The following is a 24,537-nucleotide window of genomic DNA, read 5'->3' on the forward strand; positions in this document are numbered from 1 at the left end:
ACATCCCTCCGGGATTCATCTTGAGTCCTTGGGGACATAGGGCATTGCTGACCACCCTCCACGTGCATCTTTCCCTGTACTCTTGGATGCTGCTCCGGGCTCTTTCTTCTCTGTCTGGTCTTCCTCCATCTCCCACTAATGCCTCTCTCTCTGCTGGCATGGCCAGTAGGTTTGATCGGTTCGCATCTCAGGGTGCAGTATCCACTAGCTAATAGGTATTTTTCAAAGGCTGCTGTGCAGTAAGCAGCCCAACACCTGTTTCTTCATACCACCCTCTTTACCTGCTTACGTCAACTCTCTGCACCTGGAAATACGTGAACTAACGAGCCTTGCAGCATGGTTTCTCTGAGATGATTTTACCTGCTTCATTGCTCATACACCATCCCTAGAGGCAATGAAATCGCAAACTTTGTTTTTGCTACATAGTCCCCTTTTAACCTCTAAGCTTAATTTCTAGTTGTCTGATAGACCTTTCCACCTGGATGTCCTAAGGCATCCTCCACCACCTCAAGTCTACACTTGGTCTGTGTTGGTTTAAAGAAAGCAGAACCATGCTGGGCAGTGGTGGCACACACCTTTAATCCCAGCACTTGGGAGGCAGAGGCAGGACAGGCTCAAAGAAAAAGAAAAGAAAAGAAAAGAAAAGAAAAGAAAAGAAAAGAAAAGAAAAGAAAAGACAGCATAACCACCTACTTGGATGTTGTAAGAAGAAACTTGAGGACCATTCCTGACTCTTACTTTTCCAGCTCCTAGGTGACCAGTAAACCACTAAGCCTTCTTACCAAGTTTATCTATAACTATCCTGTCTCTCTTTCTCTCCCAATCCACTGGCCACTGCCCTAATGGGTCCATAATTCTGCCCCACCATCCTGCTCCACCTTCACTTCCTGGTTACTTCTTTCATCTAGTCCACAGGCAACACTTGCCACAGAAGGCCCCACCTAAGTGTTACTCTGTAGGTAGACCACCCTCACCATACAACACACACGTCTTGAAACCTGTCTTCTCCTCTCACTTCCCTCCCCATTTAGATCTTTCAATGGCTCCTCATTGGTTGAACTGTGTTCTCAGTTAATGACCTGGCTAAAGTGATAAAACACAGATTCCCAGGTCTTATCACCAAGGAGTCTGTTTAGATTATTTTAAGTGAGTTTGGGTGTCTATGTATTCCACAAGCGCTCTGGGAGATTTTCACTTTAGGTGAAAAAAAAAAAAACTTTCAGAAATTGATCAGAACCCAAGGTTTAAAATGAAGCTCCTATGGATTGAATTCCATTCTATCATCCCCAGTTAGCTAGGCCATTCGCATGATACTTCACCTCCCTATGCCTGGGTATCTCCACTGAAACTATGAGTAATAGTAATAATACCTCCTCGTGGTGAATATCTGTCACAGGTCAGGAACTACACGAGATACCTTAAATGCAAGACTCTGGATGCCAGCATAGCAACCACTGAGGGGGACGATGCTACTGCTCTGTTTATAGGTGAAATGGACTCACAGAGAAGATAAACAATTTACCTAAGGTCACCGAGCTAGTAAGTGGCAGGGCTGACCTTTGAAGGCAGGTAGTTTAGATCCAGAAGCCATGCTCTAAGCCATCACACATAAGGCTACCATACAGGTGACATGAAGTAACTCAGGGGTATACTTAGCATATTTGCCTGCATGTCATAAGAGCTAAATAGATGTCAACCACAACTCATTTGCAGGTTAGCAGTGTTCTATAGTTAACTCAGTCCTCCGCGGTGAATGGGTAAGAAGACTTTAGCTGGCTATGATGGCTAATGCAGCAGTCATGAGCCAAACCACTCGATTTAATTTCAGATACAATGACAGTGAAATCAAATACAAACTGCAGTCCCTGGGTCACTCTAGCCACATCTCATGTACTCAACGGTCATGTGTGAGTAGTACCTAACATCAGTGGTTTATGTCACTATGTCACAGTGGACATGATGACAGAAGGTTCTATTGGACAGAGCCATTCCAGAGGAGAAACGCCAAAATAACACCCTGAAGCTGCTAGCTGGAGTTCTTAGATGTGATAAGTTCCCTCCCTGTGCCTCAGTTTCTGGCATGTAAAGCAAGGACAAAGATATTTAAGATGAAGTTGCTTTGGGAAATACATGACTTAATGTAATCAGTGGCCTTAGCAGATAATTAATGTGTCCTGGAACACAGGAGCTTGCAAAGAAGAGCATGTTTATTACTATGAGGTCAGCGACATCATTATGAATGGCAACCTTTCCGTTTTCGTCATTTACTATCATGCACATTCACTTTTCAATGCCAAGCAACCTTGAAATGCTCTTCTCTCTTGGCTTCTACCTACTATCTACCTACAGCAACTCCTATACTGCCTCCAAAGCCTGGGGAATTCATTGGCTCTTTTTTCCTCTGTACTTCTCTCCTAAGCACTCTTACCTCTGACAGAACCCGTTGCTTCTCAAGGCTATAGAGTATGACCGTGCCTGCCCATCCATCCATGTCCTTGATTAGCCTGCTAGCTGCTCCTGCTAACCACCCCTCCCCCAGTACCCTCCAAGATCTACGTTGGGAGAAGAGTGTCTACAGTCTGCACAATAGACTCCTCCATGGCAGCCATGCAGCCCTAAAACGGCAAAGGAATGCATCAGACGAAGAAGCAAACGTGATGCTTTGCCCTGGGCACTGTATCTGTCGCAAACCCCTGGGTATTAGAGAGTGACCTTTGCAAAAAGTCACACTGGCTAAAATGTCTCCGTATTGTTCTTTGCCGAGTGATGAATTATCTGGGGATAGATGACCATTTTCTTCTATCTCTAAGAGATGAGCTGGGAAGTCTAGGAATTTGGAGCAGGGAAGAGTACAGAGTAGAGCATGTTTGTGCTTATAAAGACCGAGTACTGCCTAAAGACCAGCTTAGAGAAACAGTAACTTCAGCAGGAAGCAGCTTCCCACCCCTCAGAGAAGAGCAGACACAAGAGAACTCCTACCTTTACACCATGAACGCTTCAGAGACTCAGTTTCCCCTCCTGGAAGATGGAAGAAACACTGGACCTCGTGGGAGAGGGGTGAGGATGTAATGTGTGAGAACACTTTTCCTGGAGCCTGTCGTGTAGCTCCCAGATCCTTAAGCTGTGGGTCATGACCCCATAGCAGGTTGTATAACCGGATGTTGAGGTTGTGAAAAATTTGACAACAGCCAAAGGTTTCTAATTAAAAATAAACATTTGGTGGATCTGAAGTGTTTCAGGAAGTACCTGCCGATGTCCCATGTGATTTCACTGTTGCCCCTGGTCCTGAACATGTATGTATGTGCGCTTTACACAGTACATACCATCTAACCACACAATGCAAGAAATACTGCTTGAAATACTTTGGCTCAGATTTGAGACTGTTGTGTCCAACCACTGCCATCATTTTATTCACCATAAAGAGTTTTCATATTTTCTGCTTGTACAGTAATATATATAATGGTTCAATTATAGAAAAAACACTTTTGATGTTTTCCTATCATTTCTCAGCATGTAGATATCAAATTATTATAACTTTGAACTATATTACTAGAATGTTTTATTTCTTAAATTTGCTTGAGTTGCTGACTTGAAACTAAAAGAGGTTGAATGAAATTCAGTTTGGAATTAGGATTTCTGAAATGGCTATAGATATACTTTTTCTATTTTATACAATATATCTATGTGAAGCTGCACTGGAAGTTGTAAAATCGAAACATCAGTCAAAGGTTGAAAATACTGTGTGTCCTTCAGTACCAAACACTCAGCTAAGCCCTAATTCTTCATACAAAAGTAAACAAGCATATTGGTCTCACTAGTATTCAAATTTGCTTTCTTCTTAAACAAACAGAGAAAAGGTAGGTCTACAAAGAATTGCTTTACAATAAATTTCCTCATGATTTATTAACAATAATGGTTTGGTTTGTATATCTAGCTTACAGAGCTTCACACCCAGGCCAGCATAAAAAATTTCTTAGGAAGAAAGGCACACGAGCGGGAAAAGTTCAAAAACCCCCGAGTAGCAGAAACTCAGTCAGTTGGGGGCAGTACCAGCCATGGGTCCTAACTCCCCTTTTCCTTCACAAAACAGCCTAAGATATGTTAAAGGATTCAGGAAAGGGGGAGACCAGATAGAAATGCATTCCTGTGATATTAGGACTGAGAGGGAAAGAGCCACACACAAACAAATGAAGGTCTCCAAGGCAACTATAACTCAACCCAAGAGCAAAGGCCATTTAATAATGTGTGGAACTCGGGCAAATCCCCGGCATGGGACTAAGTGGGGTTTCCATAGAAGGAACAAGCAGGAGGCGCTTGCAGGCTTCCACAGGCTGCAAGACCCTTCCCCGCCTTCTGTTTCAGTGAAGTGAGTTCAGTCATTGCCCTTCCTTGCCCTGCATCTGTGATGGCCATAACTGCTTGAGTGTAGAAACCTGTTTTTATGTCACTTCGTGTTTGCCCACAGTCCCAGCCTTCATGTCCTCCTCTGCCTCCTTACTGCTCTCACGGTCTCCTTTTCCTTCATTACAGTTGAACATACATCCCAACCCTTGACCCTTCAGGCTCAGGTACTCTGAGACAGACATATTCTAAGAATAACCTCAATGACCCCTTGTCAAAGTCCCTGCCCTTTTGTGTCGGCCTACTGTTCCTGGATATGGGAATTTGCATGTTTTTTGTTTTGTTTTGGTTTTTTTTTTTTTCTTATATGGGGTGTGTGTGAGTTTTGATCTTTTTTTTTCTTTCTTTGCTTTTGTGAGTTTATTTTTAAAGAGAATATAAAATTGGGTTAGGTAGGGAGGTAGGAAGGATCTGGAAGGAGTTGGGAGAGGGGAAAATGTCATCAGAATACAGTGTATGAAAAAATGTAATTAAAAAAAATGAGAGAGCACAAAAGCTCCTGCCCTTTGAGTACTGGCAAATAAGAAGTGTGTGTTGTGAATGTCATGCATTACAGGATGTGATAGTGTGAATTATAGTCACCTAAATTCATAAGTAGAATTCGTAACATCAAGTATTTCAGGATGTGACCCAAATGAGACACAAGTTTATTACAGACATAATTTTGATGTGGTCATTACGGTAGCCCAGAGCCAATAATACCAGTACACTTGGAGACGTGACCTGAACATGAGGACACATCTGCAGACTAGAACAGATTGTCATTCACGGCTCCCGGAAGGAACTACCTGTCTTCAGTGCAGATTCACAGTGCTCAAAACTATGAGGCAGCACAATATTGCTTTATAAAGGCACCCAGTTTGCTATGGCATCTGAAATGCATGGCACAAGACAATGATGCAAGTGGGTGCCACATAACCCCAGGAGGCCTTTAAGAGCAAATCATTTTCTCCAGCTAGTAGCAAAAAAAAAAAAAAAACACTTAAAACAAGGTACAAGGTGGTAAAGGTGGTGGCCTTGTGAGACCCTAAGCCACTGCACTTTTCTACTGCTGTCCCAAAGCTCCGTGACCAAGGAAACTTACGGAAGAAAGCATTTAATGATGAACTTACAGTCTTAGAGGGTGAGTCCCCCACCATTATGTCAGGAAGCATGGCAGACACCATGGCGAGGGAAAAGTGGCTGAGTACTTATATCTGCTCCCACAAGCAGGAGACAGCGAGGGAGAGGAAAGAAACTAACTCAGAATAGCAGGACTCTTTTGAAATCTCAATGCCTACCCCCAATGACACACACCCTAATCCTTCCCAAACAGTTCCACTAACTGAGGACCAAGTATTCAAGTATATGAACTATAGGGAGCCCGGCATTCTCATTTAAACCACCACAGTGAAGGGGCTCCTTCAAGGCTAATCATACTCCTGACTTAAAACACCATGAGCTAAGAAATATGTCATGGTTTAAGTCATTTTTTGTAGGGTTTGTGACAATCAGGCTTCCATTCTCAAGATCCCTTCTGGATTTTTTCCTTACAACACAATGGAGATTCTGGATTCTTAGCCATGGACTGTGAGTCTTTGCCTAGACTTTCTCCTGCTAATACCTCATTTCCCCACTGGGAGGATGTGTCTCACTCCAACACCTGCATCACTGCCAATGTCGAGTCAGGAACAAGAGATTTTGAGCTAGATGCATTAGAAAGAAAGAGAAGAAGACAGGATCAGAGGATAACGACTAAAACCAGACAAGATGGCGTCACTGAGCTTGTCACATAGCCTCGGGCACAAAGACTTTCCCAAGCCAGCTAACCTCTTGTCTTCCCACCTGCTGGAAAGAGGTTATGGCCAAGTGTGATGTCTTCAGCTCTCTCACACTGAGATTTTTCACTATTGGGGTGACTGGGTCAGAGGAGCTTGCTCCAGCCAATGCAGAACACCATGACACCCCTCCAGGATGTACTTTGGCAGTCAACAAGGGAACAGGAAGCTCCAAAACCCTTTCAAATAAACAGAGCCAGCATAGCAGAAACACAGGGAAGGAAAAGCCGCTGAAGCATGTCAACATACACGCACACACACACACACACACACCTGAGCATAACTATGAAACATGGGTTTGACATATAGACAAAGGAGCAGCCTTGGTAGGTGAGTTGTGAGAATTCCCATCTGGAAATCCTATAGGGCAAAGAAACAAGACTAGTGTTCGGAAAATGCCCAACTTAGGAAGCAGCTTCCAGAAACAAACTCTCTCCCTTTCAAATGACATCTCCAAATCTGCCTCTTCTCCAGAAATCTCAAGGGGAACTTCAACTTTGTATACATAAAGTCACCTCCCCCTGACCCCCACACCACAGCGATGTCAAAATTTCTCTGACCACCCAGGCTCAAATCCTGGTGGATTAAGGTATGCACCCTTAAATTCAAATCCCAGCTCCACTGACATCTCAATCTTAGTTTTCCCATGTCTTAGTTCCTTTTCTATGGTGTGAAGAGACACCATGACCACTTAGAGAAAAAAGAGTTCCTATTGTGTGTACTCTGTCAGAGGGTTAGAATCATGACCATTGAGGTGGAGAGCATGACCCCAGGCAGGCGTGACACCCGAGCAGTAGCTGGGAGCTCATGCTCAGATAACTGACAATGGCTTGGCCTTTTGAAATCTCCAAGCCCACCTCACAGTGACACATCTTCTCCAACAAAACCATACCTCCTAATTCTTCCTCAACAGTCTCAGCAACTGGGGACCAAGTATTTAAACATACAAGCCTATGGGGGTGGGGAATTTCCCATTCAAACTACCGTACTCCGTCTGCAAAGTGGTGATAAAGTAGCATTTATTATAATGAGAGAAAATCTACAGAGAGCATGTAGTTTAATTAACTGCTTGCTGAAAACACAAAGGTAACAAATATTGCTTACTATAATTCTTTCTGATGTATAACATTAAGGAAATGGACCGGCCATAGGAAATTCTTCAATACTTATTATTCTATGACAAGCGGGCCCCAACCCTCCTAGTACTGTGACCCTTTAATATAGTCCCTCATGTTGTGATGACCCCCAACCATAAGGTTACTTTCATTGCTACTTCATAACTATAATTTTGCTACTGTTATGAATCATAATGCAAATATCTGATATGCAGGATATTTGATATGTGACCCCTGTGAAAGTGTCATTCAGCCCCCAAAGGGTTGTGACCCACAGGTTGAGAACCATTGCTCTGAGGGTCCAATCTTAATTTTTGATGCTTTTTTCTACCTGTGATACTAAAAGCAAATTTCCCCCTTTTCTTGCTCACCCTATTATCTTCCCTATATATTTATACTTAGTTCTAAGTTCTCAGTCATTTTCCAGTATTCAGTCATCAATAGAAACTTCCCCCATTCTTAATTGGCAGTCATCCACTCACCCCTAAACCCCTATCTCCAGGAACATCATGTTGAGTGGCAGGGGTGTTCAAGGATGTCCCTCTCCCCTAGTCACTAGGTTTAAGCTCATCAAGATTAAGTGATGGGACTCATTCACTTCAGTTCCCTCACAGTGCAGAAGTCCTTGGACCGAGGAGGACTTTATACTTATCATGTAAATGAATGGCTACCTGGAAGTAAATCTCCCCTGTGCCTGTCTGTAGGCATGCATCAGGTGAAATGGCACGCTGCCTCATTTCTCTATTGCAGTGGCTTCCAGGTTGTCCAAACAACTCAATCAGGACTAAAGGGAGATTTCAGTCCCTGTTTTCACAAACCAACTCATTCAGTGTAAGTTCACTCAAATGTAAAAGCCTTTAAAGAATTAGGAAAGCAGAGGGATGGAGCAGACGCTAAAATCGCTGGGCCCACAACTCCCAGAATGTTCCTGAATGGATGCGAACTTGAAGTGCCCAGAAGGAACACACACATCCCCCCCACCTCTCTCTAATAATAATAATAAAAAAAAATATACCCCTCTAAATTGCAATTCATCTTTCCAAGGCCAGTGTCAAATGAGCACAACCCTCAGCTGACTAGTCAAGGTTGGGGGATGAGGATTTATTTCCTTTTTGTTTCAAATGGGTTAGTGGAGAAGAGTCCCTGCCACAGTACACCCACCTCTGAACAAGAGTGATCCAGAGAGGAGCTACAAAAGCTGCTAAGCAGGTTGCACATGGGCTGAGCTTGAATATCATTTACCTGAGGGGTCCTAAGGTGGGTCCTAGGTAGTGTTATTGGCTACAAATCTGTGGAAACAAGATGAGAGGAGGTATATGTCTAGACAAGTGGACAAGGCTATGAGTCTTGAGACAGACTTTACCCATTGATATTTGGAGCTATCAAAGCCACATAGCCTTCGTGAGTGCTATTTTGCTTCGATCTATAAAATGAAACATTGAAGCGAGATTGACAGACCATTTAACAACAATAGTGCCAGGATAATTCCAAAATCACCATCCCCGGGGATGGATCGTTTAGTCTAAGACGAGACCTTGATGCTAGTGGTTTTAAAGTAAGAACCTCTGAGTCATTGATTCTGTTGTAACATTTTTCCTTTTGGAAAGGCTTCTAGAAATCAAGAAGCTTGCTTTCTTATCACACAGGATAGGTCTGAAGTAAATAAAAACAATGCCAACCCTGATCTAAAATTACATGGGCAGGGAAAATACTGGAAGTGTCTTTTCAGCCCCCAGTCATCTATGGGCTTGTGTTCTCTGCACTAAGAACTGAAATGCAGTGCCCATCTCTCTGTGCCCAGCCATGCCAGCTTCACAGATGCTTTTACATGGGGTTTCAAAAAGAAGCTGGAGCAGGGGTGGAGTTGCTGTGTGTCCAAGGAACACCTCGGAGCAAAGCATTTTAATCAGATTACTATCTACATGACCTCTTTGCTCATCATGTCTTCTTTTCAGGTCCATATTCTAGGATATATCATGAACTTGATTTTCCTAATGGTGTGTAATCAATACACTAATTAATAAATTTTAGCATCAAGGGTGGGATTTGCTCCCCCACAACAATAAGACAGCAGAGGAACCAATAGTACCTAGTACATATTAGGCAGTTAATTGATGTGGTAAGTCCTTCTGTATATGTGTTGCTTTCATTGGTTAATGAATAAAGAAACTGCTCTTGCCTGGACTTCTTGATGTTATGCTGTATAAAAAACTGGACATGCAGGATCCACAGAAAAATGACTGCTGAACTTGCCTAAAAGCAAGAACGTCCTTTGGAGTTCCCACTACATGAAAGAGTCTGCCAGACATTCTGCAGGACACAGAAGAAAGTGACTGACAAACTGCCAAAATAGGCGGAACTGTCTTTGAAATCAGGGCAGCCAGGAGCAAACAAGCAGCCTCTGACTACAGTTAGTGGTAATTATTAGAACAAGGTTAGATTTAGGATTAGGCTTAAGGGTGAGAAAAAGTTTGAAGACAGGATTAGAGATAAGGCTGCTGTGCAGACTAATTTTATGTGTCAGTGTAATTGAACCATAGTAATTTGGTGAAATATTCTTCTGGTTATTCCTGTGATAGTGTCCCTTGATGAAATTGTTATTTAAATTGGAAGGCTGGGTTAAGCAGATTGTCCTAATGTAGATGGTCCTCATCCATTCAATTGAAGGTAAGGATAAAATCAAAAAGTTGGTCCTCTCCCAAGTAAAAAGAATCATTCTTTCCTAACGGCTTTCAAAACAAATAACTGACTTTTCTAGGGTCTCTGTAAGCCTGCAGACAAAAATGCTGTTTTCTCTTTGGGGCCACTGGTTTCTTGAACACTGTGAAGATGCTGGGAGTGTTGTGCGCTCTCTCTCTCTCTCTCTCTCTCTCTCTCTCTCTCTCTCTCTCTCTCTCTCTCTCTCTCTCTCTCCCTCCTTCCCTCCCTCCCTCCTTCCATTCCTCTCATATCTATGAACTCATTTCTTGGTCTGTCTCTCTAGACCACCAGCTGAGACAGTTGGAACCCGGTGGAAATGATGTTGGAGTCACAGTGGAAATAGAACTGGTTTGCAACTCACAGTGACTGAAGTGAGCAGTAAAGGTCAGGGGTCATTGAGGTTGGCTTTGACCCAGAATTTTGTTTGGGGCAATGCAAGGGGGAGAGTTGCAGAGAGAGGCAAACTATTTGGAATTTTCCCTAACATTAATATTGCTGATTTGACCTTTAAAGAGTGGACAGAACCGATTACTGAGTAACCACATACCAAGTAATATTTTTTACTTTTATTCATATCACCAAAAAAAATCATTGTTCATAAGTCTCAGTTCTAGACTATGCTAATTTGTGTGACTATTACTTCATTTAATCATTTTAAAACAGATATTACCTCCATAGTATTTTTAGAAAATCAGAAACTAAGATCAAAATTAAAGAAAGGTAAAGAAGTGAAGGTAATTTAATTATTTAAAAATAGATATCACCCTATAATATTTTAATAAAATTAGAAACTGAGGTCAAGATGAAATAAGAGTCGAGAACTAATAACTATGTCCAACAACCGCCCCATCACCCCTCTTGTTCCCTGAAGTAGGAAAGTGTCAGATAGGATCTCACAAGGTGGTCCAGGCTGGTTGAGAATGCACAATATAACTCAAGCTCACCTTGAACTCATGGCATTCCTCCTGCCTCATTTTCCTAAATGTTTCAATTGTTTTGAGCCACTGTGTCTGGATAACACATCCAAATTCTTAAACAGAAGAGTTAGTATTTCAATTACAAAGTCTTTGGGGGGACAAAGTTATAGAGGGCAGATAAAAAAATCAGTTTCATCCTCAAAGAGGATGAGACCCTCCTTCCTCTCAATGGAGGCTCAGGAAGGCCCAGGAAATGCCTCTGGCCAGTGGGTAGACATAGAGATGCCTTTGTCCTCCCCCTGGGTCGTGATTTATAGCTCCCTTCATGAACAAGGCTCCAGCAAGGCACACTTTCCTTTCAGAAGAGATTTCTGTCCTCCCTGGTCCACGCCACATGCATCCTTCCAGCCCACTTCTGCCCTCTGATATCAGTAATGAGTTATTTCCTCCCTTACGATCAGTCCTACTGGGACTCACCCAAAAAAGCAATTGCTTTTATATCTTTTTCCTTCTTTCAAAAGCTCCCTTCCAGAGACACATAAATGCTGGATCCGTTATATCAGTTCCCAGGTAGAAGCCTGTGTTAAAGAGGCTTCGATCGATCTTTTAAATTAAGCTGGCAAAATATTTCACTTACTCTGGGCTTTCTGTTCCCTAATGCAGTGAAGCGGGCTTTTCCTCCTGGCTCAGCTGGTCCAATGCGCTGGGCACCTCTCTGCCCCCGCCCGCTATGGTTTGCCTCATAACAAACACACTTAGAATTGAACAGGCCTTTTATCAGCAGATTTTTAACCCTCATAAGGGAAAGGAGGATGGGTTGTTCAATTCTGATTTCCCTGCTGGGAGAAATCGAGGAAAAAGCAAAGTGAGATAAATTAAATTAAGAGTAGATAAAGAAAGCCTCTCTGCTGATTCCTAGCTGTTGCTTCCTCCTTCTGTGGGCTGGAAACACTTGTGCCTCCAGAGAAAGTCCAGAGATGCCCTCGCCCTCGCCCAACCCAGTCTTTCCCTTCTCTAATATTAAAAAAACGTTTTCTCTCCCAGCCTGACGTCTCTTCTGAGGGCAGCTACAAGTTCTGCCGCGACCATCAAATTTGGGGGATTAATATTTGTGTTTCAGATCCTGGCTACTTTGCCTTTTGCTAGTTTGGGCAAGGTTTCTCACTACTCTGGGTCCCAGATGCCACAGTTCGTGATGGGGATCAAGACACAGGACCCCCAAACATGGTATTTTGGCATATTTGAAGGAATTGAGAAAACTTAGATTTTTTTTTTCTGACCCACCCATGCAGTGAGTCATAGGATTCCCCCATAGGAGGTACCATTCCCCATTCCCCATGTGACCCTGTATGCGACAAGACACACCTCTCCTGCTCTTCAGTCTCTTATTATAGTACCCCATGACTGTCCATCCTTCACTACCCCACAATAAAAACATTTGATGACTTCATTTCTGTATGAAGGCTTCCATATCTTGTGAGACAAACATAAGGAGTCTCGTCTGCTTTTATTTATTAAACTGGCTTTTCCTAGAGGGGCTTCAGCAGCCATGGTTTCAGAGCAGTAGAAAGAACAAATCTTCTGTGTATGTGTAGTTGATCAGTGATACGAATCTAGACTATTGGGGTACTCATGACGAATTATAACACACAAGCCAAAGGAGAGGCCAAATAGAAGTATCTAGAACAGTGGCAGACCTGAGAATCTTTAGGGGACCCCAACACCTGAGTCACCCCATAGAGAACACCACAGCCACTCCCAAGGGCTCTCCAGCCTGTGTTCTGTTGTCTGTCTTCTTTCCTACCCTCGCCTGTGAAGAGGCATTGGACTTGAGGAAAGAAAAAGAGCCACTCCAGACACCAGACACGAGCTGAACCAGAGCTCCCGTCATGCTCTCCAGGAAGGTCTCATTGGTCCTCGGAGAAGATGATGACGGCTCCCCATTTATTCTTTCTACTGCCAGTGACCCACCAATGCATACCTTCTGAAACAGTAACAGGAAATGCCACTTCTGGAGACATGGGAATCAGGTGCCCGGGATGCTCACGTGGTGCATATTTATAACTTCTTGGTCCTTGACTATGGGCCAAATGTTACATTCACTGCTAATTTCCTATTAATTAGCTGCTGCAGTTTCTCAGCTAAATGAATAACCAGCCAGCCAGGAGCCCTAAAGTTCAAAAACTCCATGGGCTGTGGGTGTTAAAATAAGCTGGGTAAGGAGGGGCTGAGGGCTAAGAGGGAATACAGGAGGGGGTGCTGCTTCTGAAATGACTAAACTATTATATGCTGACCTTAGCAAGCCCCAAATACCCCCAGACCCTCTGTATAAGAACAGCATAAAGAATCACGGATGGTCTAGGCAAGGTGGGCAGTGGGGCCCTGCTGGTTTTCTCACGAGTTTCTGTCCCGCAGTGACCTCCGGATGGTTGACCTGTGTCACCTGACCCAGTCCTAATCACTGGGCAGCTGCATGCCTAACTCTTCCCCCTTCACCTAAGGATATTAAAATACTTGTCTCAGCATACCTGAAAATCCAGGTTATAGTTTAAGGGAGACAATGGCCACAACTAAGATTGAAACCATTTCTAGAACTCTTAACTGTTTACTGAGTCTTCCAAGTGTTCCTTCTCTTTTATCTTTACAACAAAATGAGAGAGAGAGAGAGAGAAGCCCCTGTTGGTCTACCAATGAGAGAACCAAGACTCTCAGAAATTCAGTGCCTTGGCTGAGGCAAAGATCTCAAGAATAACAGAACCAGGCTGGTTCACCTTCACACACTGGTTATTACCCTACCAAACCATCACGATGAGCCTTCCTATAATCTTCTGAGTCTACAGTCCATCAACTGTACATCAACTACAGTCCATCAACTACAGTCCATATGCAACCCATAGAACCAACCCTAGAAAGCTGGGCAGGATGAGATAAGCCAAGGACATGAGACTGCAAACAATCATGAGGCCAGCTTGTCTCCAGAAGAACTGCATATTGTCAAGAACAAAAACCTGTCACCAGAAAGTTTCCATCCAAACCCAGATGCCACGGTTTTAGGAAGTTGAGCAAGACATTTTGTTCAGTGCCACAGTCTCCCCTGTTGTACCACGGTGGTAATAGCAACAGCAGTCATCATGTAATGATAGTAATGGTCATGGCCACCTCATTAGTTATCTGTGGGGCAGGGGTGGGAGGGGCATAGCTGGAATGGCTCACAAATGTGCTTTTTACAAATTCCAGCCTCGGCCCATGAGTCACACATGATGATTCAAGCCCCAGCAGCTCTGATGTCTCATCGTGCAGCCCCTCAAAGGGTAATACCTGAATCATCAGTCCAGATACTTTTGCTCTAGGGATGTCTCAGATTACAAAGACCAATTCTTTGATAAACGCTTTATGGGACATTTCCTCTAGCACTATGAATGTCCTTCCATAAATAATTAAACTGTACTGGTTACTGAAAGAAATGATCAAAACCCGCAGTGGGAGGAAGACGGGAACTTAAATATTATGCCTTGTTCCAGCTGTGCGTACAGATACTTCCTGATCTCTGGGGCCAGGAGGATGACAGGAGAAGCATAGCCCCACTGCTAGGGAGTGTCACACTGAAGAGGTAACAAGGAACAGTCCAGGGACCCAGGGACCCAGGGGCAGTCACAAAAGACATAAACTAGCAAGGAAAGAAAGCATCTATTGGTGTTTCTTAATGGCGCCCCCTGCAGGCCTGATCCACCAACCACATAGTCAAACAATTCAGAGGTAACTAAAATGTGTAGAGAAGGGGGAAAAAGATTCTATTCCAGACAGAAACCGGGATCTACTGCATGAGACCTCTAGGGAGGTCTCATTCTGGGCCAACGAGGTGCCTTGAATTCATCTGAGAACCATCCAGGGATACACTGAAGCCATTCTTCCACCTAGAGTATTAACCACACTTCCTGGAACTCACTTAGACTACTCTAACTCCAGAGCCTACAGCTTTCGCATCAGCTTGTTTGTGTATGGATGCTGCTAGGGGGTAAAACGTTTCCTTAAGTAGAAAGCTTTCCTCCTTCACAAGTCTCCTAGATTTCCCTATAATGATACAGCGAGCCCTTGCTAACAGGCTCAAACAGACTGTTCTAATAAAGTGGACGTTGAAAGGACCTTTAGGAATAAAGGCAGATTTATTACTTCTTAGCACAGACAATGACATGGGCCTCTGTAGAGTCAGGAAGCAACCAGCAGGGTCTATAAATATTTGCACCAAGAGCTAAGAATCTGCAGTAACTAAGATCACTGTATTTAAAAACAGGTTTCGGCCTTTGAACTTCATTTGCAGACTTCTGTCTGCTTTTCCCACTGATTTCTCACACAGACAAACTCGAGACCATCAGAGAAGCAGACTACAAGTGCAGCTTTGATGGGGCTCCGCCCTTTTCAAGGATGGCTCTGCTGGCGGGTCCCACATGATGCGTACTGGGAAACTATGAGGAACTCCTGGCAGGGTCTGAACAGATGTTGCTTTATTTCTCCTCCTTAAGCATGAACTTTGGTTATAGATTCCACTAGCCGAAAAACAAACCAGGCCAGAGGCGAAAACGAAGCAGTAGGTCTTGATGCGGGAATGTATCTCCAGCCCACCCACACATTCCCTAGCAGGTTCTGCTATCCTGGTCTTTCTTTTTCTGTCCTGTCTCCATGTAAATGTGACTGAGAATTCTCCTTCTGTTTTTTCAAAGCTGCCATCCAAGTCAGGCGTGTTGCCACATTTCAGGAGGGGAAATGCTAATTAAACTAGGCCATCACCTCTGAAATGCAAGACCCTGCATATCCTAGACAGAGCTGGCCACTAACGCCACATTCTCCTATATGGGAACAGTGTGCTTTCTCTATTGCACGCCTGATATTCAGGAAGTAGACAGCTGTAGTAGGTGTCCTGTGGCTGTGTTTGTTTTTAAAATGACACTTTTGCAATAATTAATCAGGGACATTTTTCTTTCTTGGGGCGAGCCAAACTCTGGGTTTCAGAATGCTGTGCTGTAGTGATGGTGGGAGCTGATGCCAGGGACCACACCAGTCCTTTGCACGCATTGCAAGCAACGAGCAGTCTGAATTTCTGCTCTCCACATTCCCCTACTTCTGATCTCTTGGAGTTGGAATAGTCCTGTTGAAGGAACTGAAGGAAAGAGCAAAGATGGTCCCTTTAAGTCACAGTGCCTTCAGCAATGGGCTGGGCACATGATCTGTACTAGATACACGGGCATTGATTGATTTCTGGATTGATCGACCCACATGAGAACGCAAAGCTTAGGGTCTCTGGCGTGTTGAATCATGTACTCATTCCCAGGAAAACAAAACGACACAGTGACTCCACTAGCAACTTCCCCTCCCGTTAGCAGTGCCAACTACCAGACGATCTCACAATACGGCATCATCTCCCCCCCCCCCCCCCGCAAGTCATATAAAACCTCTGAACGGAAGAGAGTCTCCAGCCATGTATCAAATACACCTGTGAGGCTGCTATATGCCAGTGCTGAGGCGGTATTCAAAAGTAGCACAAACACACTTTGCAACAAAGAGGAATCACGCATCCATCTAATAGCCCCCAAATCTAGAAGCTAACATTAGTAAGTGGAGCATCTAGAGCCAAGCCTCCATTTCAGGGCAATACAAAATTAAAGCAACACCAGTGTATGACATTGGTTGCAAAAGGGTTTAAGTCAGAACATTAAAATACTGACCACTGAGCGTTTCTCTTGAGATTATTTTCTAGGGTTAGAGGACCGGGTAAACTCTTGAAATCAAGATAGTATTTTATAGAAAGATTTTTTTCACACCTAAACCAACACTATACCTATACACACTATCTGGTTACTTAGATACACCTATTTTAACTTTTTAAGATTTATTTATCTTATTATTTTATGTGTGTTTTGCCTGTATGATTGTCTGTGCACCACATGTGTGGAGAGCCCACAGAGGTTATAAAAGGGTGTCAGATGCCCTGGGATCCAAGTCACATATGATTGTGAACTACCATTTGGGTGCTGGGAATCAAACCTGGGCCTTTAGTCAGAGCAAACACTTGTCTTGATCACCAAGTCGGCCTTCCAGCCCTCTTATGCCCATATTTTAAATACTTTTCAGAAACATGTTTTTTAATGGTAGACATTTTAGGCATTATAATTTAAGTCTTTTGCCTTTTATGTTGGAGCAACAAGGTATTTAACTAATCGTTATTTTGAATAATTCAAAAACATCCCAAGCATTCTCGATGTGCTCCTATCTCCTAAAATGAGGGCCTATAGGTGGGAACAATAAGTCTCTAAATTGCACTGTCTATACATTGATTACATTTTCTACCTGGTCTCATTAAGTCACCAAGAGTCACAATTTGCCCCTGTCCTGCTTCCCTAACGCAACCATCTAGATCCATGTCGACAAGTCATTTGAAAGTTCCTGAATCAAGGCCTGGACGGTCTGCCTACAGCAGTGATTCTCAACCTGTGGGCTGAGACCCCTCTCGAGTCAAAGAAGCCTTTACTAGGGGTCACCTAAGATTAACCTGCTTATCAAATATTTACATTATAATCCATAACAGTAGCAAAAATTACTGTTATAAAGTAGCAATGAGATAATTTTGTGGTTGGGGTTGCCACACCATGAGGAACTATATTAAAGAGTCATAGCATTAGCAGGGTTGAGAACCACTGGCCTACAGTCACTAAACAAAGCTCGGGTCACCCAAATGTAGGTCGTGGTATGAGAACTGTGGCTTTGTCCCTGGGTTTCCTGCACTAAATACACAGACATTAAGGTGCCAATTCTTTCCTCACTACCCCAAGATTTTCTAGTTATCATCACCCAGGTCCCCGGGGCATATTTTAAATCAAAGTGGTCTTTTACGTGTGATCTTGAAACTCAGGTTTTAGGTGAAAATATCCATTCTTAATTGAGCTTCCAGGTCCTCTTTTACCTACATTTTTTTTTCCCATCCTCACCTTAGGGCTGCACATTTGTTCCAAAGCGCAACAAGATGACAGCCCCACAAGGTGAGCCGTGTAAGTGTTTTGCCTGCAGGTGGAAAATGTGCACATTAATTTCATAGTGACCCAGATAATACATATGATGAAAAGGGCAGATAAATGTCATTGCATCCCTCCCAATAACTTCTTCCTGGCTTTGTTATTAATAATCATATCTCAAATAGCTGACACTCACACGGTAAGACATAAATCCCTACTTGCAAGCCAACATGAGGTTTCTCTATTATCTTTCCTGTATAAAGATTATGAGAATGTACCTGATTTATCAAGGCTCGTGACTGGAAACATTGCTAGGTTTTTATCATTTCAAAAAGTTTTGAAAATCCACCGATCATCCACGCTAACCTCAGAACACTCACTCACCTTCACTATCGCTCTGCTCAGATTCTTAGGTCAAATGGGCAAACGGCCGCATCTCATCATTTTTTTTATCTATCTCTGCACAAAAGCATAAATTGAATGCTCTGCACACAAATAATGTTCTTTCATGTAAACCCAGTTTTTAGTACAATTAGGAGTCAGGAACATCTCTCTCTCTCTCTCTCTCTCTCTCTCACACACACACACACACACCTGTGTTAAGCCTTGATTGTCAATGGCACTGAAAATGTACAGGAAGTCAGATCGCCTCGGTCACCATTATCAAGCCAGCGTCTGAATGCACGTAGGTGTTTTAATAGGATGTTCTGGCTTCAATCAGTACACTGAAACAGGGGTCTATCCACCCTGTCTCTGGAACTGTTCCCTTTGGCAAGCTCTCTTACTGATCTACTATTATAGTTTCTTAAATTCACATTCTCCAGTAAGGGCACAGAATCCATGTCACTCTTCACAGTAGCGTGGCCTTAGCTTGTGAAGAAGATAGAAGCTCTCTTTGTGCCATGCCCCCCCCCCGCCTCCACTGGCATATTGCCAGAAGCTTTTGATCAGCCTTCTGGGAGAGAGAAGACCTGAATGGGATTATGCAATACTGAACTCTGCCTAGTATCAAAGTGAGCAGCTGGAAAGGCGTGATCTCTGGTGAAATAGTGGCATGGCAGTTATAGGGATAACCAAACACTTCCTGATTAGATATGAGACCTGATCCACAGGAGAGATTTCATACCTGGAGCTCATAGGTCCTAGGGAAGACCTACCATGATTTTCCTAAATGGTTATGTTGTCAAGCTGCATTCTAAATATTTAAGTTTATACCCATATGTGTATACTGTTGTTATATAGAGAAGCTATATGGTCAAAGAAGAGTCTTATTATGGTGAGTAGTAGCTAATTCAAAGACTCACGACTGATCAAAATGCCAAGTATAAATAACTCTAAGTGCTCAGCTATGGATGGACCATCAATATCAATCTCCCACTATCCAAGACTTCACAGAATAAACTTCACAAAAAGCATGCAAAGGCCACTGAGTGGGGAGGATAGCAGTGGAATGCTGATGTCGGGGCATGGCATTACTGTTGTATACATCAATTCATAGCAGCAGCAGCTATGACTACCTACATAACATTTGCATAAGATAAAGCCAGTCAAAATTCTGTCTTAGATGATGAACTGACCCCTAAGATCTCTCCCCTATCAGAGGTGCTATTTACAATTGAAGGAGGAAGAGTAAGTCTCCTTTGGGGACATGGCCATGGGTAGGTTGTTTGTGCCCTAGTGGTTTGTCATATATATGCAGTAACAACTGATCTCAGAGATTATTAATTTAAAAAGATAAAATATGATGTTGGGAGAGGGATGAAAGGGGCCTAAGACAATTTAGAAGGAGGTAGTTGTAGACGAATATGGTCACTATATATTATGTAATTGTAAAGAACTTTTAATAAAAGATACAAATTTGAGGGAGAGAGAGAGACAGAGACAGAGACAGAGAGAAAGAGAGAAAGAGAAAGAGAGAGAGAGAAGCTCAGCTACTGATAGAGCAATCTGGATCCTAGCAAGTGGAGCGTACTTTCGGAACCAAAATAAAAGAGAGACTAGAGTTCCAAGAGCTTCACAGCCTGAGAGTGGATTCAGAATTCACCATGAATCAGCTGTATCTGCATCACCTTTGACATGTGACTATCCATCACTGAAATAAATATACAATAACTTCCTCCAAAGGTGTTGTTGAGGGATGACACCCCCACAACATAAAGAACAATGTACTCAGCACACGGATAGATCCTAATAACATTAACTCTAATCATTACTGTTAATGATTTTGAAAAGTAATACAATGTCACTTTACATACATTAGCCCTCCTATGTTAATATCTCAACTCTTCCATTTACTATGAATGAAACCTTGAAGGAGTTTCTCTGTTTCTCAGTGATCCATCTGAAACACGAAGGTGAAAATGACCCTGCCTCATAAAATTTTGACTCAAGTTCTCAACAAGGGAAGGGCACAAGCAACAGGGTAGAGGAGTGGAACATTGTGGATAGACCAAGAGTTCAAGATGGTCAGCAAAGCACGATGAAGCTACACATGCTGGTAGGAGCTAGACCACTGGTGGTCTGTAGCCCCAATGGAGGAACCGGTACAGTATCCCAACAGGTATAATACCCAAGATGGCATCGAGTTAGGATCTAACATGGTTGTCTTTGCTTCTCAGAAAATCAGTTGGGGATGGATGAAGCCCAGGTAAGAGATAAGTGGAATCTGAGCTTGTTTTCTGACCCATTACAATTTTTATGATAAGTTCCTTGCCTTTCATCATTAAAGTACTTACCATTCACTTAATAAAATTTCTAAGTGCATACTCTTTCGCGTTGACCCACATTCCAGTAGGGAAAGCATCATATTTGACAAGAGCACTAGTGTCTGTGAATTGGACTAGTCTGCAAGGGCTGAAATGGTACAGTGTCCCTGTAATCCAGCTGGTCCTGATCATCAACAAGTGAATAGAAACAAGATGTTCTACCTGGATCAAATGCCTCTTAGTGAATGTAATTCACTAATTCAGAACAGGGGCAAAAACCCCAGAGGTACATTAGCTATTACCTCAAGACAGTAATCTGGTGGCAAAATACAATACGGTCACTTTCAACATGGACTTAAAGAGATGAACCAGAGCTCACGGAAGCAACTTGGACAATGGTCTAATTAAATACATAAGATAAACTAACCTAATTTTGAGGGTTAAGTGATCTCATCTGGCAACCCTAAATCAATGTGACAGTTAAAACTGGGGTCTTACCTAGCCCATACTGAGTTTGGTTCATATGTGTGACAAAAAACCAAACTTTTAAATAGATCCACTTCTTTTCTTTCCACAGCAATGTGCCTGCCTTCGTTCAGAGCCTTAGTAAAACACCAGGTCCTCTGCGACACTGTCTCTAAAATGCCTAACCATAGGCCATAGGCATCAGAGTAGATATCAGTAGCTCAAATGCAGTCATCTTTTAGAACAGTAGAGATTAAAGGTCTCATAAAATAAGTTTGTTAATGACCTATAATGAAGTGGTCAGGAGAGGCAGTCCTCCTGCATGGTTGACAACCATTCCTCCCTTGTAGGATGCACATGCTACTTTGCAGATCAGACTTTGAGTCTACTTTCTCTTCCCCTTGAACTAGGTTTGACCAAGTGATTTGTTTTACCCATACAAGTGGGAGCATGCAAACATTAAGTAAAAGACTTACTTGAGTTCCTATAACAGGACAGCGCAAACAACAAACACTTGCTTTCCACGGTACTGGGAAGTAGAAGTTCAAGAGCAGGGCATTAGAACCCTGAGTTCTTGGAGAGAGCCTTGCTCCCAGAAATTAAGATATATGGTCTTATTTAGTTCATGAGAGTGGGGGGAGAAGAAGATAAAATAACTTTCTTTTCAGGTGACATTACTATTATCAAGTTAGCTTCACCTTCGTGACTTCATCCAACCCTAATCCTCCTTAAGGACCTGTTCCCAACCATGATTGTGTTGGGCTTCAACACATAAGCTGGAGAAGACACAATAGTCACATGACAGCAACAGGAAACTTCCACTTTAAGATTCTTGAAATCAAATCACCTTGCTGAGATCGCACTGATCACACACTTCATTCAGTTTTTATCGCTTGGCTTTATAAATCCCCCAGAGGGGGAAAAAAATTACAAATCCAGAAGGGACGAGCTATTGACATGGAACCCTGTAGTGTGTGTTATTGGTATCCTTGAAGAGCTCCATGACCTGACAGATGTATCTGTCTCCCAAACTGATACCATTTCACACCTGCATCTTTCTTTGGATGTTTGACTTTACCCAATAGGAGCCTCTACCTGGAGACACTTCAATGGTCACATCAAGGCCATAAAAGCTGAGCTCCTCACTTCAATGCATGAGAAGATACCTTTTATAAATCATGTTCTGCCCTCCCTGTGGCATTAGCTGGACTCCAGCGGCACCACATCTCAGCTTAGCTGCGTCTGTCGCCCCATTCTGCCTCCCTCGCCTCTTTGCGGACTTTCCCCAAGAGCATCCTCCCAACAAACCACAGAAGCAGCTCTCTATCGAAGGCTCCACTTCTAGGAAATGATCTAACGCAATCATATGAATTATTTGAAGCAAAAGTGGGAAGGAAAAAAGCTTGTTTCAGGCCATACTATGCATTTTGGTTTAAATGATTATTTCAAAACTCAACTGTGGTCAAGCAAAGCAAAAGAAAATGGGAGATTTCCTGTGACAAACTAGACATTAGATACCACAACGTGCCTCTCTGCTGGTTTCCCAAACTTACCACCACTCTTCAGAGTGATGGCCAAGAAAGGAAATCATGTCTGAATACATCTAGAGGGGATCCAGTTTAAGAGAAGGGTGAAGGCAGAATTACCATTGGCCAATCCTACCAGCTGCAATACAAACTCTGAACTCAGATGATGTGCGTATATCTCCACTCCTCTACTCACTGGCTCAGAGACCTTGGGCAATTTGCTTGAAATCTGTGACTTTGGCTTCCTATATGAATATGAGGTTAAGAATAACATACGGAGGTGGCTCAGCAGGTAAAAGCACTCACTGCTCTTACAGAGGATCCAGGGTCAGTTCCCAGCACTCACATCAGGCAGCTTATGACCACCTCTGACACAAGGTTCCAAAGGGTCTGATGCCTTCTTTGGACACCGGGCACACACATGACACATGTGCATATTCACCTATAGGCACACACACAACACACACACACATAAAAATAAAAGTCAATGAATCTTCAAAATCAGAATAAAACACATATTCTAAAGAACTATTTCAAAATGTGAACAAAGACTTATCTGCCTCATTGAAAGCACCCAATCAACATTAGCTATTATCTTGGACTAAAATCTGTATCATCAATGTAGGTCAGGTAACAAAACAATAAGAATACACCCTCAAAATCTAAGTACCTCTGTGCATCAACATTCTGTCTTCTTTATATTAAGTGCTATTATATGTTGACCAAACACTTCAGGACCAATACTGATCAGTCACGATAATGGATATACAGTAACTTTGCCACAATTCACATGTCAGCAGCATGTTCTGATCAGTGATTACAAACATCATATTAGCTCATAATCCACTGGCCAGATTTTGGCATATGGCTTCATCCAATGCCAAGGAATCAATAAATCCTATCATAAGTCAAAGAAATCTTATCATGTTTCTAATAAGAAAAAATATATATGAGTAAGCAACTGAGGGAATTCCTAACCCTACTGTGTTTTCACACGTTAAATGCATTTTCTATTTAAATATATCCAGTGTCCTGAGACACTGGGAATATAATTAATACCATAGTAAATTTTTTAGTTGAAGAATAAAGGGGTTAAGCAATTGGATAAATACCAACTATAAAAAGATTATAAATATTTTTTTTCTTTTACATGTTTGGCTGTGAGCCTCACCTTTAACGGCTGAGCCATTGCTTTAGCTCATTTTTATCTCACTAAGAAGAGGGTTCAAGAATACATAGAATCCTAGGTTGATAAAGAACCAATGAGGCCAATGAAATCCAATTTCCCATCCAATGCAATGATTCCCTTCATCAGGCAAATCAAAGAAGTATTCCTTCATCCCAGAGAACAAGCTGACAACTGCCTTGGCCCCACGCTGAAGGGAGTCGGGCTGGTACCACTCTGATGGATTTGATTTGCCATGCATTTGTATCAGCAGGTGAGGTCCTCTGGGCCCATAGCCTTCCAGGGAGAACCAAGCATGCAAGTGATGTTCTAGATTTCAAACCTCAAAGACTGGGCTTTAACCATGTACAGATAGCTACCAAGTCATCTCAAGTCCTTACAATAACTTTGGAGAAAGATACTATACCCTCATTTACAAACCAAGACACTGAGATAAGATCCCCTTACTCAAATGATGCTGTTAGTCACTAGTTGCAGGCAGGCCAGGGAGTCCTGTAAAAATGTCTCATCAGGATCAACTCTCCAGCAAGGGATGGTCGAAATGTACCCGAATGTCTTTACTTTTCTGAGATCAGGTGCAAATGATCAGACACTTTTTAAAAAGACACATGAATAGTACGCTACTTTTAGCCACATGTTGTTAATCATGCCTGGTGTTCTAAAGGCTGCGTTAAGTGCACAGTAAATTTATAGCTGAGAAT

At 42.7% G+C, this 24,537-nt stretch overlaps 1 protein-coding gene across 34 annotated transcripts in view; it reads right to left on the minus strand.

Moving 5' to 3' along the window:
* Nucleotides 1–24,537, minus strand: part of Nrxn3 (neurexin 3) — a 1,560,627-nt gene that overhangs the window by 1,298,313 nt on the left and 237,777 nt on the right. The gene's annotated exons all lie outside the window — the stretch shown is intronic.

The sequence above is a fragment of the Chionomys nivalis genome, chromosome 10 (genome assembly GCF_950005125.1).
Source record: "Chionomys nivalis chromosome 10, mChiNiv1.1, whole genome shotgun sequence".
In the NCBI taxonomy this organism is placed as follows: domain Eukaryota; kingdom Metazoa; phylum Chordata; class Mammalia; order Rodentia; family Cricetidae; genus Chionomys; species Chionomys nivalis.